General features: G+C 41.1%; 1 protein-coding gene across 1 annotated transcript in view; it reads left to right on the forward strand.

Annotated features, from left to right (window-relative positions):
* The first annotated feature begins 5,613 nt into the window (after positions 1 to 5,613).
* The window catches only part of GNB4 (G protein subunit beta 4), a 61,961-nt gene continuing 53,870 nt past the window's right edge, over positions 5,614 to 13,704 (forward strand). Inside the window, exon 1 of the mRNA XM_058556303.1 lies at positions 5,614 to 5,732. The gene's annotated coding sequence lies outside the window, so the exon portion shown is untranslated. The remainder of the gene's footprint in view (positions 5,733 to 13,704) is intronic.

Genomic DNA, 13,704 nt, shown 5'->3' on the forward strand with positions numbered 1-13,704 from the left:
CCTAGAAAAGTAGGTTGGAGCCAGATTATGTAAGGCCCGTATGCCAGGGCAAGGCAGGTATTTCAGTTCAGTAAATAATTGGAAACCATGCAGGTTCTTTGAGCCAGAAAGGGATCTAATCAGTGCTGTGTTTCAGGAAAATTAATTTGACAGAAATGCATGGACTGGATCAGGGCAGAGAAAAGCAGAAGATAACATGCATGTGAGATGGTGAAGAAGAGACAAAAATAAACCACCATTATGAGATACCACTACACATCTATCTGAATGACTAAAATTAAAAAAAAAAAATACTGACAATATCAAGTGCTAGCAAGGACTCAGAGCAACTGGAGCTCCCATGCGTTGCTGGTGAGAATGAAAACTGGACCAGCCACTCTGGAAAACGATTTGGCAGTTTCTCATGAGGTTAAACATACACTAACCATATAACCCAACAATCTTACTCATGGTTATCTACCCTAGAGAAATGAAAACATATGTTAACATAAAAACCTGTACACGAGTGTTTATAGAAACTCTATTCATAATTGCCCCAAACTGGAAAACATTCCAAATGTCCTTAAGTGGGTGAATGGATAAACAAACTGTGATACCCCTGTACCATGGAATACTACTCAGCAATAAGAAGGAACAACGCATTATGCTGAGTGTAAGAAGCCAGTTTCAAAAGGTTTCATACAGTATGATTCCATTTATATAATATTCTTGAGAAGACAAAACTATAGGGATAGAGGACAAATCAACATTCCTAGGGGTTAGGGGAGGAAGGTGAGGCAGTAATAATAATAATCATAAAGGGATAGCATGAAGAAGTTTTTGGGGGTAATAAAACTGTTCTATATCTTGATTGTAGGGGTGGTCACGTGAATCTGTACATGTGTTTAAAATCATAGAACCGTATAGCAAAATAAAAAGGTCAATTTTACAGTATGATAACTTAAAAAATTAAAATTAAATAAGAAAGCAAAGCCAAAAAAACAAATTAGCAAGGAAAGCAAAATATTTTCCATTGTTTGATATATCTACCGGACAGAGCCTATTAGCATAAATAAACAAAGTCAGTGCTAAATGGGAGAAAAGAATGCAAAAACAGAATCTTAGATTGTTAGACTCATAGACTAATCTAGGATTCGCATATATGCTTGTGGCAGATTGTATTTCCAACAATGGCTGCAACAATATGTGTCATGCTCTTCTAGAACCTTGCTACTCCTTCATCAAGAGATCTATGTCCCTATCACTTGAATGTGCCTAGACTAAGAGAGTATGGTGGAAGCTACAGTATGTGCTTCCTGAGGCTAAGTCATAAAAAGGCTATGCACTTCCTCCTTGTTCCCTGAGAACACTTGTCTTGGAACCCAGCCACTGTAGTGTGAGAAATTCCAAGGAGCCCATGGAAAGGCCTATGTGAAGAGGAATGGAGGTCTCTGTCCACAGCCTTGGCTGATCTTCTAACCAATAGCCAGCACCAACTTGCCAGCCATATGAGAGGGCCATCTCGAAAGCAGAGTCAATCTAGCTGACACTGCCTAGAGCAAAGCAGAGTGTGTCAGCCAAGCCCTGCCTAAGTTGGCTATTCAACAGCAAAATAAATGATTGCTGTTGTTCTAATCCACTAACTTTTGGGTGGCCTGTTACACAGCACTAGACAGTTAATATAATATTTTTACTCACTTATCACCACCAGCAGATCAGAGTGCCTTCCTGGCGTGTGGTATTCAGAATTCTTGGAATGGAATGAGGTTTACAGGGAAGGAGTGCATGATTGATTAGTGAAGTTACACATTGGGCATACTACTGAATGAGGGCACCAGTGCTATTTGCCCATCCTGTTAGAATCCAGCATTCTCATTTTATACAGTCATCCCTCCCTTTCCACAGGAGATTGGTTCCAGGACTCCCAGAATGCCAAAATCCACAGATGCTCAAGTCCCTTATATAAAATGGTGTAGTATTTGTATATAATCTATGCACATCCTCTCATATACTTTAAATCATCTCTAGATTACTTATAATACCTAATACAATGTAAATGCTTTGTAAATAGTTTTTATATTGTATTGTTTAGGAAATAATGACCAGAAAAAAAAAATCTGTACATATTCGGTGCAGATGCAACCGTCTTAGGCCTTTCGATTGGCGGTCAGTTGAACCCGCGGATGTGGAACCCGTGGATCCAGAAAGCTGACTGTATTTTGAGGAGGACAGGATGCAGAGAGGTTGTGATCTGCTCAAGATCACACAAATATTTAGTTTCAGAGCCAAACCTCTAAATCAGGTCTTCTGATGTACAGTTTAAGTATCCTTTTCTCTTTGCCTGTCCCTTCCCAATAACAGATTCCAGAGACCTAAACCATAGGACCTAGAGCAGCAAATATATGCCTGGGTGCTTCTACTTCCCCCTCCCATGCCTTTGACAGATATCATTAGCTATGTACGGTGCTCTCCAAAGGTCACTGATGTGCATGTAGACGATAGACCCAAATGCCATTAGAGAACCTGAGTAGAAAGATGTAAAAGCTATAACTGATTTGTACCAGGAGTGTCCGAAGAATACAGCCAAGGCGGGCTCGAAATACAAGCTGTAAAAAGATTTGATATGGAAACGAACTGTGCACGAGCAGGAGGGAAGGCTTTACACATGACTGCTTGGGGTCAAGGATATCTGAACCAATATAACTTACCTCTTACAGAATCTAATAAGGAATCACTTTCCACATCCTTGAGGAACTCTGCTGTTGATCCTATTAGACAATTTCCATTTAATATTTTTAAACTGATTTTGTTTACTATAAAGTATATTGTATATATATAATTTGGCCTCATCCTGAATACAATAGAATTGGAATGCATATAACACATACAACAGGGCAGTACTGGAATATTGTACACTTTGATGGTCAGGTTCTTCATAACGCACTTGGCGTTGTCTGAGAGCAAAGTAGGCTCAGAAAAAAAACACAATATCCAGAGTCTGGTTTAAAAGCAGAGGTTACAAACCTATGGCACTGTGGATTTTAGGGTAGCTTGCTGAGAAGTGCCTTCATTCATTCATTTGTTCACTGAGTACCTAGTACATGCAAGGTATTCTATTTAACACTGGGAGGAATACAAGATGAAACAGGCAGGGATTTTGTCTTCAAATGTTCTCTGGCAGGGACCCCACCATCCTCTTTTAATAGAGTAGGGATGAGAACATGGGCCTAATGAGTTAGAAATCTAAGTATCAGCCAGTGGCACCCAAACACAAGAACATTGGGTTTAGTCATTAGAAGCTGGACACATCACTACAATTGTCTACACAAATCAGCAGCCTTCAAAAATATTAATAACACGTCTTTCTATCTCTTTCTTTCTCTTTCTCTCTCTTTTTCTTTCTACATGGATTACATTATCATTTGAAAAATTATTAATTGCAGGATCACTTAGATGCATTGCTGTGCTCTTAGGAAATTATTCCTGGTAATGAAATTCTTTTCATCAGCTTCACTTTCAGATTTGCAATGCAGTCTTGTCCTTTGTTCTTTTCAGAAAAATATGCAGCAGATGTGGCAAAACAGAAATATAATATTCTTGGAAATGGACTGGTTTGGATAATAATTAAACTTTCCCTTTTTTGTCCTTGGACTTTACTCTTCTAGTAATTTCTCTGTCTCCATGAAGTTTTCGAGAAGGTTGAAGTCATTGTTTTGTGTAATTTATTCTCAAATCTTCAAATGAATGTCAGTAAAATTCTTATTACTTCTTTTCAGGATTTTGTGCTTAGGAGCTGTTGATTTATATTTCTCCTAATCTTTTCTGGAATAGAATATCTCAGTACTTTCCACTGGGTTTTCCTAAATACCCTCAACCTGTTTTTCAACTAATAATCTTAACCCAGCCACCGTTCAAAGGCCTATAATATCCATTAAGTGCCAGTGCACAAGAACAAGACAGAAAAGAATCTAAAAAAAGTGGACTTTGGAGTGAATCCAATCTGGGTTCCATGTAAGGCTCTGCCACTCCCTGTGTGACTCTAGGTAAATTACTTAATCTCACTGAGCTTCAGGTTCCTTATCCGTAAAATGGGATAAAATGCACATTGTAATGTCATTATGAGAATCAAGTGCAATATAAGAAAGCAGAGAGCCTGGTACATAATAGTAGAGTTCCTTAAATAATAATTTCCTTTTGCTTCCTCCTAAAAACAATAATGATAAACCTCAAGATTTAATCATTAAAACGTATAAACAGTTACAAATGCAAAGCACTCAAGTCCCAATCAACTTTTCTGACATTGATATGTAGAAGATTTGGCATTTCTCCTCTTTCTTCTTAATGGTAAAAAGCACCCCACATTAGGGAAAATAAAAATTTGGGGACAAAAATACCTATAATTTCATCATCCTAACACCACGACTGTTTCTGTTTTTGTCATGGTCTGGTTTTTATACAAAACGGTCACATTTTCTCCACATCGCAATCAGGGTGTGCTTATCATGGCATCTTCTCTTTCAAGGTACTAGGAGATTTATTCCAGGTGATAGTGGGAAGCAGCTGAATAAGAAGGAATGGAAGGCTGCGGAGGTGTTAAAGTTCTCTTAAGATATTGTTCAAACCCTTCTCCTGCACAGAAACTCCACAAAGAACTCCTCTGCAGTTTTCGTTACCCTGGGCTGTTTCTTTAAATTGTTTGACGTCAGAGAAGGAATGCTATAGCAACAGTCTGTCAAACTGGAATTAACTCAGAAGAAAGATGGGGGTGGGGAGAGGAAAACTGCTCCCGGGCGGGACTGACTTCAGAGGAAGCAAATTGGGTAGATGCATTCATTTTATGACATTTTAAACATAAAACACCCAGAGAAATGTGAAAAGTCAGTTGAGAGGCATATGATGTTTAACTCATGCAGCGATGAGCGACTTGAGGGGTTATCTGGAAGGCCTGCTTTCCTCCCTGACAACAGTAACAATAACCGCCAAATATTGATCATTTATTTGGAGGCAGGCTTTGTGCAAACGTTATCTCATTTAATATTTTAGCACCTTTATGAGGCAGGCATCACAATCCCTATTTTGCTGCTGATGAAACTGAGACGGTACAGGGCCACACAACTAGCGACGGCGGAGCTGGGATCACAATGCAATTTTGTACGACTCTGGGCTTCAGTTTTCTTTCTTACATTTAGGATTCCAGAATGTGAAACCTAAACGGGACCTTGGGGTCTTCTAACTCAGCTCCCGTCTCCCGCCCACGAGCACACTGAGGCCTGTGCGGGGCCAGGAAGGAAACTGGCCACACTACTTGGGCGCTACTCTGAAGTGTGCTGCGGCGTCCAGGCGCCACACCAACGAGAAAACGAAACTGCCAGGGAATTCATGTTTTTCTTCTCCTTCTAGCAGGAAATGAGAGAGAAAATAGGAAGCAGAAGCTGCGTGCGGCACCCCGCTGCCTTCGCCCCCCGCCAGAGCCGCGCGCGCTCCGGGGGCTGCGCGCGCCCGCGGCGCGTCCCCGCCGGGCCCGCGCGCCTCGTGCCTCGCGCCTCGCGCCTCGAGCCACGTCCCCGCCCCGGGCTCGGCGCGCCGCGGAGTTGGCTGCTGGGCGTCGCGGGCCTGGGTGTGGCCGGCGGATCTCGCGGCGCTGGGCTCGGCGGTGCGCTGCGCTCTGCACGCCGGCTGCAAGCGCGAGGGGCTGCTGAGCGCCCGGCGGACCCAGGCGGCGCCCGGTCGACGCGGGCCCGACCTCCCTCCAGGTAGGCGACGGTCGCGCGGGCTGCGCTCGTCGGTGCGCCCCGCAGGGGCATCGCGGGCTTCCCGCAGGGGGCGTGAGGCGGCGCGGGGCCGCTCTGGCGGAACCTGGCCCAGCTGGCGGCGTGGGGCTGGCTGGGTCCCCCCTGACTCGGGGACGCGGGACTCCAGGCGGCGGAGCTGCCCGGGAGGGACGGGGCGGGCGCGCCTCGGTGGCGCTCTGCTCCCGCGCGGGGACCGGCCGCTCGGCCGCCGTCTCTGGCACTTCCTGGGCCGCTCGGACCGCTGGCTCTGGGAAGCGAGGGGGCGGTCCGCGATCCCTGGCCTCCGGACCCCCAGGTCCCTCTCTACGCCCCGAGGCCCCTCTGGGGGACTCAGAGCGCTAGCTTATGTTTGCCCCGAAAATAGCGGTTATTCCGGACTGCCTGCAAGGGTTATTGGGTGGAGAGCGCCGGGAAAGCTCATAAAAGTTCTCCACTGAGTGCTAAAAATGAGTCCAGTGGTTTGGTGTTAAATTTATTGTGGAAATGATATGATGCCCAGCATTTTGGGAGGTGAGGGGCAGGTTAATGGATTTTGAATACTTGTAAGTTCAGTACGTGGTAAAATGTTTTCCCTTTCTCTCTACATTCTGCTTCAAAACACAAGTGATTGCCTTGTACTTTGATATTTATCTCTATTGGGTAAGGGAGGAATGAATTTCCCAAAGTTTAAAAACAGACTCTCATTTGTTTATAGAAGCAATGCCTTGTTATTTTGCATCTTTCTCTTCCCTTTTCTCCCGCTCCTTCCCTTTCTCTTTTAGTAAAGGATGTGGATGCGTCTTTCTCGCTCTCGGCCACTGGCAAAGTAGCTCGTGTGGATTAGTACCCTACTGGGAGGTTTTCTTAAGACATTTCGAAATTTAGTTGTTGAGTAGAACGCTTTATTATCAGTCCATCTTAGTGTGCAAACTGAGATGGTGACCTTTAAGTACATCTTCTAGAACAGAGATAGAGCACACACTGCTTATTTAAGGTGAAAGGGAAGTCATTTCTAGTTGGCGAGGAAAACGACGTTCTGTATACATAAAATCGTATGCTTTGAGTCTCTGTCATTGCACATTTTAAGACTCTTCAGGGAGGGGCTTTTGGTTACTGATCCTAGGCTCTGAACGTTTGTTGTATATTTCAGTGTTTGGTTAAAGATCGTTTTAAGATTTTCCATGTTGCATTTTGGTTTGTAGAAGAATTTGAAACTGAAATAGAAACTTTAAAAATATCGTTTTGTTGAACGTTAACTCTTGTGTACATGCATTTATAAAATTATAAAATTGGTTACTATAGGGCTTGTGATGCATTTAGGTTCATCTCTTTGTGAGCCATAATCATTATTTAGGAGGTCATTCTGAGTTGTTGGTCTTTGTTAACCTGTGGAATTGCCTCTTTTATTATTTTTTCTAGCTTTCTTGAGATATAATTGACATACTGTGTAAGTTTAAGGTGTACAATGTGATGATTTGATATACATATATATTGTAAAATGATTACCACAATAATATTAATTAACACATCTATCACCTCACATAATTACCTTCTTTGTGTGTGTGGTGAGGACATTTAAGATCTACTCTCTTAGCAACTTGCAAGTATACAATACAGTATTGTTAACCATACTCACCATGCTGTACCTTAGATCCCCAGAACTCATTCATCTTATTACTGAAAGTTTGTACCATTTGATCAACAGCTCCCTGGAATTGTTTCTTTTAAATCACTGGCACTTTAATATGTCAGCACACATTTTTGCACTTTAAAAATAGACTCTGGGACATTTTGAAAATTGAGAATTGGAACTAAGTGTTGGACATTTTTCTGCCCTTACCGAATACTTCCTGAGATGGTGTGATTTCTCTGACTCCTTTCAGGCATGTTATTGAAGTACACTGACTATGTTTTTAGTTTTTTTTACCTTTCTTACCAGTTTAATCTGCATTACTATAGAAACTATTTATTAAACATCTGGTCTGAGTTGGGGTGATGCTATACGTTATTCTATTTGTATCTCACATTAACTTGGCAAAGGAGACACTATCCAGTATTCCAGGTAAGGAAACTGTCTCTAAGATGTTAAGTAACTTGCCGTGGTCATGTACCTGTTAAGTAACTCAACTAGGATTCAAGGCCAGACCTCTCTGTCTCTAAAATCCATGTTCTTTCCTCTGTGCCACATTGCCTTAGTGCCAGGGCATGGGGAATGACATTCAGTTACTCGTTAGCATATTTGTAAATTTTCCAAGACGTCCCGGAGATGTGTGTTTGTTTTTCCAGCATGATTGTTACTGTCTGTCCATGATTGTTACTATCTGTCCTGTTATTAAACAGATCCTCACATCAGCCATTCTCCTCTCACCTGTCTATTCCTGGTTAAATGTCTAGCTCAAAGTTCAAAACCTCCCTCTTGCTAGGGCAGAATTTCTCCTGTTGACATTAATAGGTAGTGACAGCTTAATTATCCTTCCAAAAATATTAACCCCATTTTAATGTGGGTTCTCTAGAGCCATAGATACAACTAATTTGGAAGGTTCCAAACAGGATGGCAATCTCTTCTGGAATATGGGGACCCTTTGATATCCCCCAAATTAAACCAGAAGATATTTTGATAGATATTTCCCCCTGCAATTATCCCATCCCTCCTTCATCTTCAATTTCAGTTTGTATGGAGTCATTTACATTATACAAACATTCTCTTATGTCCCCCATCTTAAAATAAAATTCTTTCATGATCCAGGATTCTGCCCCATTTCTCTGCTCCACGTTGAGAAAGCATAATTTTTTGATAGAACAAAAATAAATACAGGAGAGAGAACCAGAAATGAATTAGTTACCTACAGGGCATGGGTAGGAACTGAGGGAAAGGGATGGTGGAGGCGATGGCACTGCTCTGCTGATATCTTTTTGTATAGTTTTGAGTTTTGAAAGGTTGTTAATATTTTATATGTTCAAACATAAAATTAACAAGGTTGGGAGAAAAAAACCTCCAGAATTGAATACAAACAGCAACAAATGAACCAACTGTATTTCAATGAGTAACATAAACTCTCAGAAGAAAAAAAAAAATCTAAGTTTTTAACACAAGACTTTGACCATATACCTTTAATCTAAAGATAAAAAGGAATACCAAAAAAAAAAAAAAAAATCTGGAACCCTATGTAGTAGGCTGTTATTTATAGTGGTAGAGATACAGCAATTCTGAAACTATTTTGTGTGTAGTGTAGGATTGAGCAAATTCATTGATATTGTGGGAGTTAGGGTTTTCGCTGTGGGAGAAGGGAAATAAAAATATGAAACGGAAGAAGGCAATGAAGAACTCTCTGGTGTTGGATCGGAATTAGAGTTATCAATGTGAGTTTGTAATTACAATAGACACACATTCGTATATACATACATTTCCTAGCTCTGTCTGATGAAAGGGCCCAGAAGCAACTACATCCTAGTAGCAGTGAGCACCACTAGTGCCCAGATCTAAATGGCTGGTTCCAGAGCCGGGGCAGGAAAGTGTAAGATGAGCCTAGAACACAAAGTAAGAGAGTGTTCAAGTTATAATGATGGGGGCGTGTCAAAAGGACATAGGAACTAGATTAAACAGCCAAATCTGGGAAAATTTGAGCATCAAAATGAATAATGATAGTAATGTATTATAACCCATTGAATAGAATAAGAATCCATAAGTCTATAATAAATAAATAAATTAAGGAAAAGGAGAAAGCTCTTCTGAGTAGACTGCCAATAAGGAACAATAGGGTTAGAAAAGTCACCAGTTTGCAACCATTATGGTAATAATGATTCAGGCAGTTGGTACTAATGGAGAAAGTTTGGGGAAAAGAATATTAATGCAGTTTCCAATGATCTCTCTAGAGATTAATGACCAAGGGGAAAACAGTAACTTCACAAGTGGTCAGACTTAACATGACCAGTAAGTGGGGTAAACATGTTCCTCTTGATATGCCTGAACTAGGAACATCATTACTCTTCTGTGGTGTTTCTAAAATACATGACCAAAGTCTAATCACGAGGAAACAATTGAGGGACCTTAACTGAGGATTGTTCTACAAGTACCAGGCTTGTTCTCTTTCAGTATGTTAATGTCATGAAAGACAAAGAAAGGCAAAGGACCTCTTCCAGATTAAAGGAAATTCAAGAGACCTGAAAATTAAATGCAATGCATAATCCTGGATTGGCTCTTGGATTGGAAAATTGCTCTAAGAACATTATTGGGACGTTGGCAAAATTTGAAATGTACTGAATATTAAATAATAGTATCATATCAATGTTGTTAGCTGAATTTGGTAAGTGTACTTTGGTTATGTAAGAGAATGCCCTTGTTCTTAGAAGATACACGGTGAATTATTTAGGAGTAAAGGGTCAAAATATCTTCAATTTACTCTCAAATGGATAAGCAGTAATAATTATTGCAGATATAGAGAGAGAGGGATAAAGCAAATGTGGCAAGTGTAAACAATTGGTGGATCTAGGTGATGGTATAAGAGTGTTCACTATACAACTTTTTTTTTTTTTAATTTTTTTTCCCCAAAGCCCCAGTAGATAGTTGTACGTCATAGTTGCACATGCTTCTAGTTGCTGTATGTGGGACGCAGCCTCAGCATGGCCGGAGAAGCGGTGCGTCGGTGCGCGCCCGGGATCCGAACCGGGGCCGCCAGTAGCGGAGAGCCCCCACTTAACCGCTAAGCCACGGGGTCGGCCTGACTTTTTTCAACTTTAACTTTGAAATTTCTCGAGGTCACCAGGGATGTCAGTCTTGCCAAATTAGATCTCAGCCACATTTGACACAGGTGATAACTCCTTCCTTATTGAAGCATTTTTTCTCTTGGCTTCTGGGACACTGACTCTGCTTTTCATCCTGCCTCACTGGCTGTAGCATCTTATTTTTCCCCATCTCAGTAAACGGTACCACCATCCATCCAGTTGCGTAGGCTAAAAATCCTGAGTTATCTTTAATTCCCCTGTTTAACTCATCTTACATTTATTCCTTCATTGGCAAGCATTATGGGCTCTAACTTAAAAATTATTCCAAATTTGGCTGTTTTTTTAATCACCTCCACTGCTATTACCCTTGTGTCAAACTGCCATCTTTCCTGGCCCCACTACTGTAGTAGCTGGAAGTCTTTCAGCTTCCAGTCTGTCCCCCAGCAGCCAGCATGATCTTTAAAAGAGGTAAATCAAATCAGATTGTATCTCTCAGTCATCAGAACCCATTACTGTTAGATAGAATTTGAACTTTTTATTATGGTCAGGAGGCGTATGTGGTTGGGCTCCTGCCCGCCTCCCTAATCTGTTCTGCCTTGCTCACTCCCCTCTAGCCTCACCATCCTCTTTGCTGTTGATTCAGCCTGCCAGGTTAGTTTCTGCCTCAGGGCCTTTGCATTTACTGTTTCTTCTTCCTGGAATTCTCTTCCCCTATTTAAGGCATGGCTCATTCACCCATTTCATTGAGGTCTTTACTTAGATTAATTTATTTAAAAATAGCCTTCCTTGCCACTCTAACTTCTTGCAGTTTTTTCCCTGCATAGTACTTATCTGTACTTGAAATTCTTATTTATTTATGTGCTTTATTATCTGTCCCATAGACAGATATAGAATAAAGCTCCATGACAACGGGAACTTTTGTTTGTTTTGTTTACTGCTGAATCCCTAGAGCCTGGAATGTGCCTGGCATGTGGTTGGAACTCAGATATTTATTGATTGAATGAATAAATGCATGAATTAATATTTGCCAGCTGTTTTGCTGTATTTTATCTAAGGCTGTTTCAAATGGAGAAGACTGTCTCAAAGAATCCTGTAACATTAGTGCTGTTTAAAGTGTTTTGGTGACACTGCTAAAGCTTCTCTGGAAGCTAACAAGTTATCAGCTTTGTGCTTCACAACTTCATCTCTCTTTTGTCTGCCCTCTGGTGGAGGTGATACTAGTAAGCAGCAGATTCTAGTAAGCACCTATTCTAACAAGTAGAATAGGTCAGTTGAAAGAAACAGAAATGGAAGAACCTTGATCACAAACTGGATAATCAACTTTTAAATTACAGAGATCTGAAAATTTTAATGTTAGGTAAGCCTCTAAATTAACTGTAATAAGATTGGAAAGAATGAAAAGAAAAAGGGCAGTATTTAGATTTAAAGAGATATCTGGCTTAGGATGAAAAAATAAAACTATTTATCTCCATAATGTTTTGATTACTTAAAATAATTCCTGGGCCGGCCCCGTGGCTTAGCGGTTAAGTGCGCATGCTCCGCTACTGGCGGCCCAGGTTCGGATCCCGGGCGCGCAGGGATGCACCGCTTCTCTGGCCATGCTGAGGCCGCGTCCCACATACAGCAACTAGAAGGATGTGCAACTATGACATACAACTATCTACTGGGGCTTTGGGGGAAAAAAAAAAGGAGGAAGATTGGCAATAGATGCTAGCTCAGAGCCGGTCTTCCTCAGCAAAAAGAGGAGGATTAGCATGGATGTTAGCTCAGGGCTGGTCTTCCTCACAAAAAAAAAAAAAAAAATCCTGTGTAAATATACTTCTTTCTCTTAAAATATTTTTCCACCTTTAGTTTAAAGACATCTTTTTCTCAGCCGTGGTAATAATTTCAGTTAGCCTTTGTTGACTTTCCCATAGGTCACTTAGCATATGCCAGGGGAAGACACTATTCAAACCCCAGCAGTCAGGTGCTAGAGGCAGCACTCGAAATTATTACGCTTCACTACAGCCTTCCTACTAATGTCCTGTGGTTGGTACAGATACCAAAGAATTTCCTTTGGTCTAATAGTTGTGAACAAAAAGTGCTTGATAAGTTCACAGCGTGTGTCCCTCAATGCCATTTTTTCCATATGCATTATGGAGAGCCTTTTCTTCCAGAATTGCTGAGAACTATATCTTATTTAATCTGTTTTGAAGTAGAAATCACATTAAGTGATTTCAACACTCATGTACTACTGACTTGCTAAAATAATATAAATGTAAAGTTTCTTTAATGTCCATATTTAATATTTAAGGCAGTTTACAGCTTAAAATTTTTTCCCCAATTTTGGCTTTAGCAGGGCTGGTTCCTTTGCCATATAATCATTACCAAGGAAACTTAGTATATACCTTGCTGGGTAAGAGCAGACTCCTACCCAGATGCTTATCTTACAGTTGGAACACCAAAAGGGAGCATTCCGGGGGTATCATTGGGGTTGGCATCTTTGTAAGTCCTTAGAGCTCTAACATTCTCTTCTTAATAGCTACATAGGGGCCGGCCCGGTGGCATAGTGGTTAAGTTCACGCTCTCCGCTTCAGCGGCCTGGGGTTCTTGGGTTGGGATCCCGGGCGCGGATGTACGCACCACTCGTCAAGCCTCGCTGCTGCGGCGTCCCATATATAAAGTGGAGGAAAATTGGCACACATGTTAGCTCAGCAACAATCTTCCTCGAGCAAAAAGAGGGGGATTGGCAACAGATGTTAGCTCAGGGGCAGTGTTCCTCACACACACACAAAAAATAGCTGCATAATATTTCATTGTATGGATGTAGGTTTTGCTCTCCTATTGATTTATATTTGTAATTTTTTGTTATATAAACAATTAGGTAACGACCGCTCTTAAACATTCATTCTTACCTATTCAGAAATATCATGCTTTTAGAAGCCTTACTGTTTCTTCTTCATCACCTAACTTGTAATACATTTTTACCTATAGGGAAATTGAGAGAATCTGTACCATAAAGTGAGAACAGTACTTTGAGAGGGACAAAGATGAGGCCAGTGGTTCCTGTGCTCAGAGAGCTAATAATCTCTGGGTTCTGACGGGGGAATTTTTGATAGTTTGTTATGGTAACCTTTAGCAATGGTTTGACTCAGTTTTTTTCCCCTTCAGTTTTTGTGAGTTCCCCACCTAAACACTTTTACCCAGGAATTGTTTAAATTATGAAAACCAGGCTTTAACTATTTGATAATGT

The sequence above is a fragment of the Diceros bicornis genome, chromosome 15 (assembly GCF_020826845.1).
Source record: "Diceros bicornis minor isolate mBicDic1 chromosome 15, mDicBic1.mat.cur, whole genome shotgun sequence".
Classification (NCBI taxonomy): domain Eukaryota; kingdom Metazoa; phylum Chordata; class Mammalia; order Perissodactyla; family Rhinocerotidae; genus Diceros; species Diceros bicornis.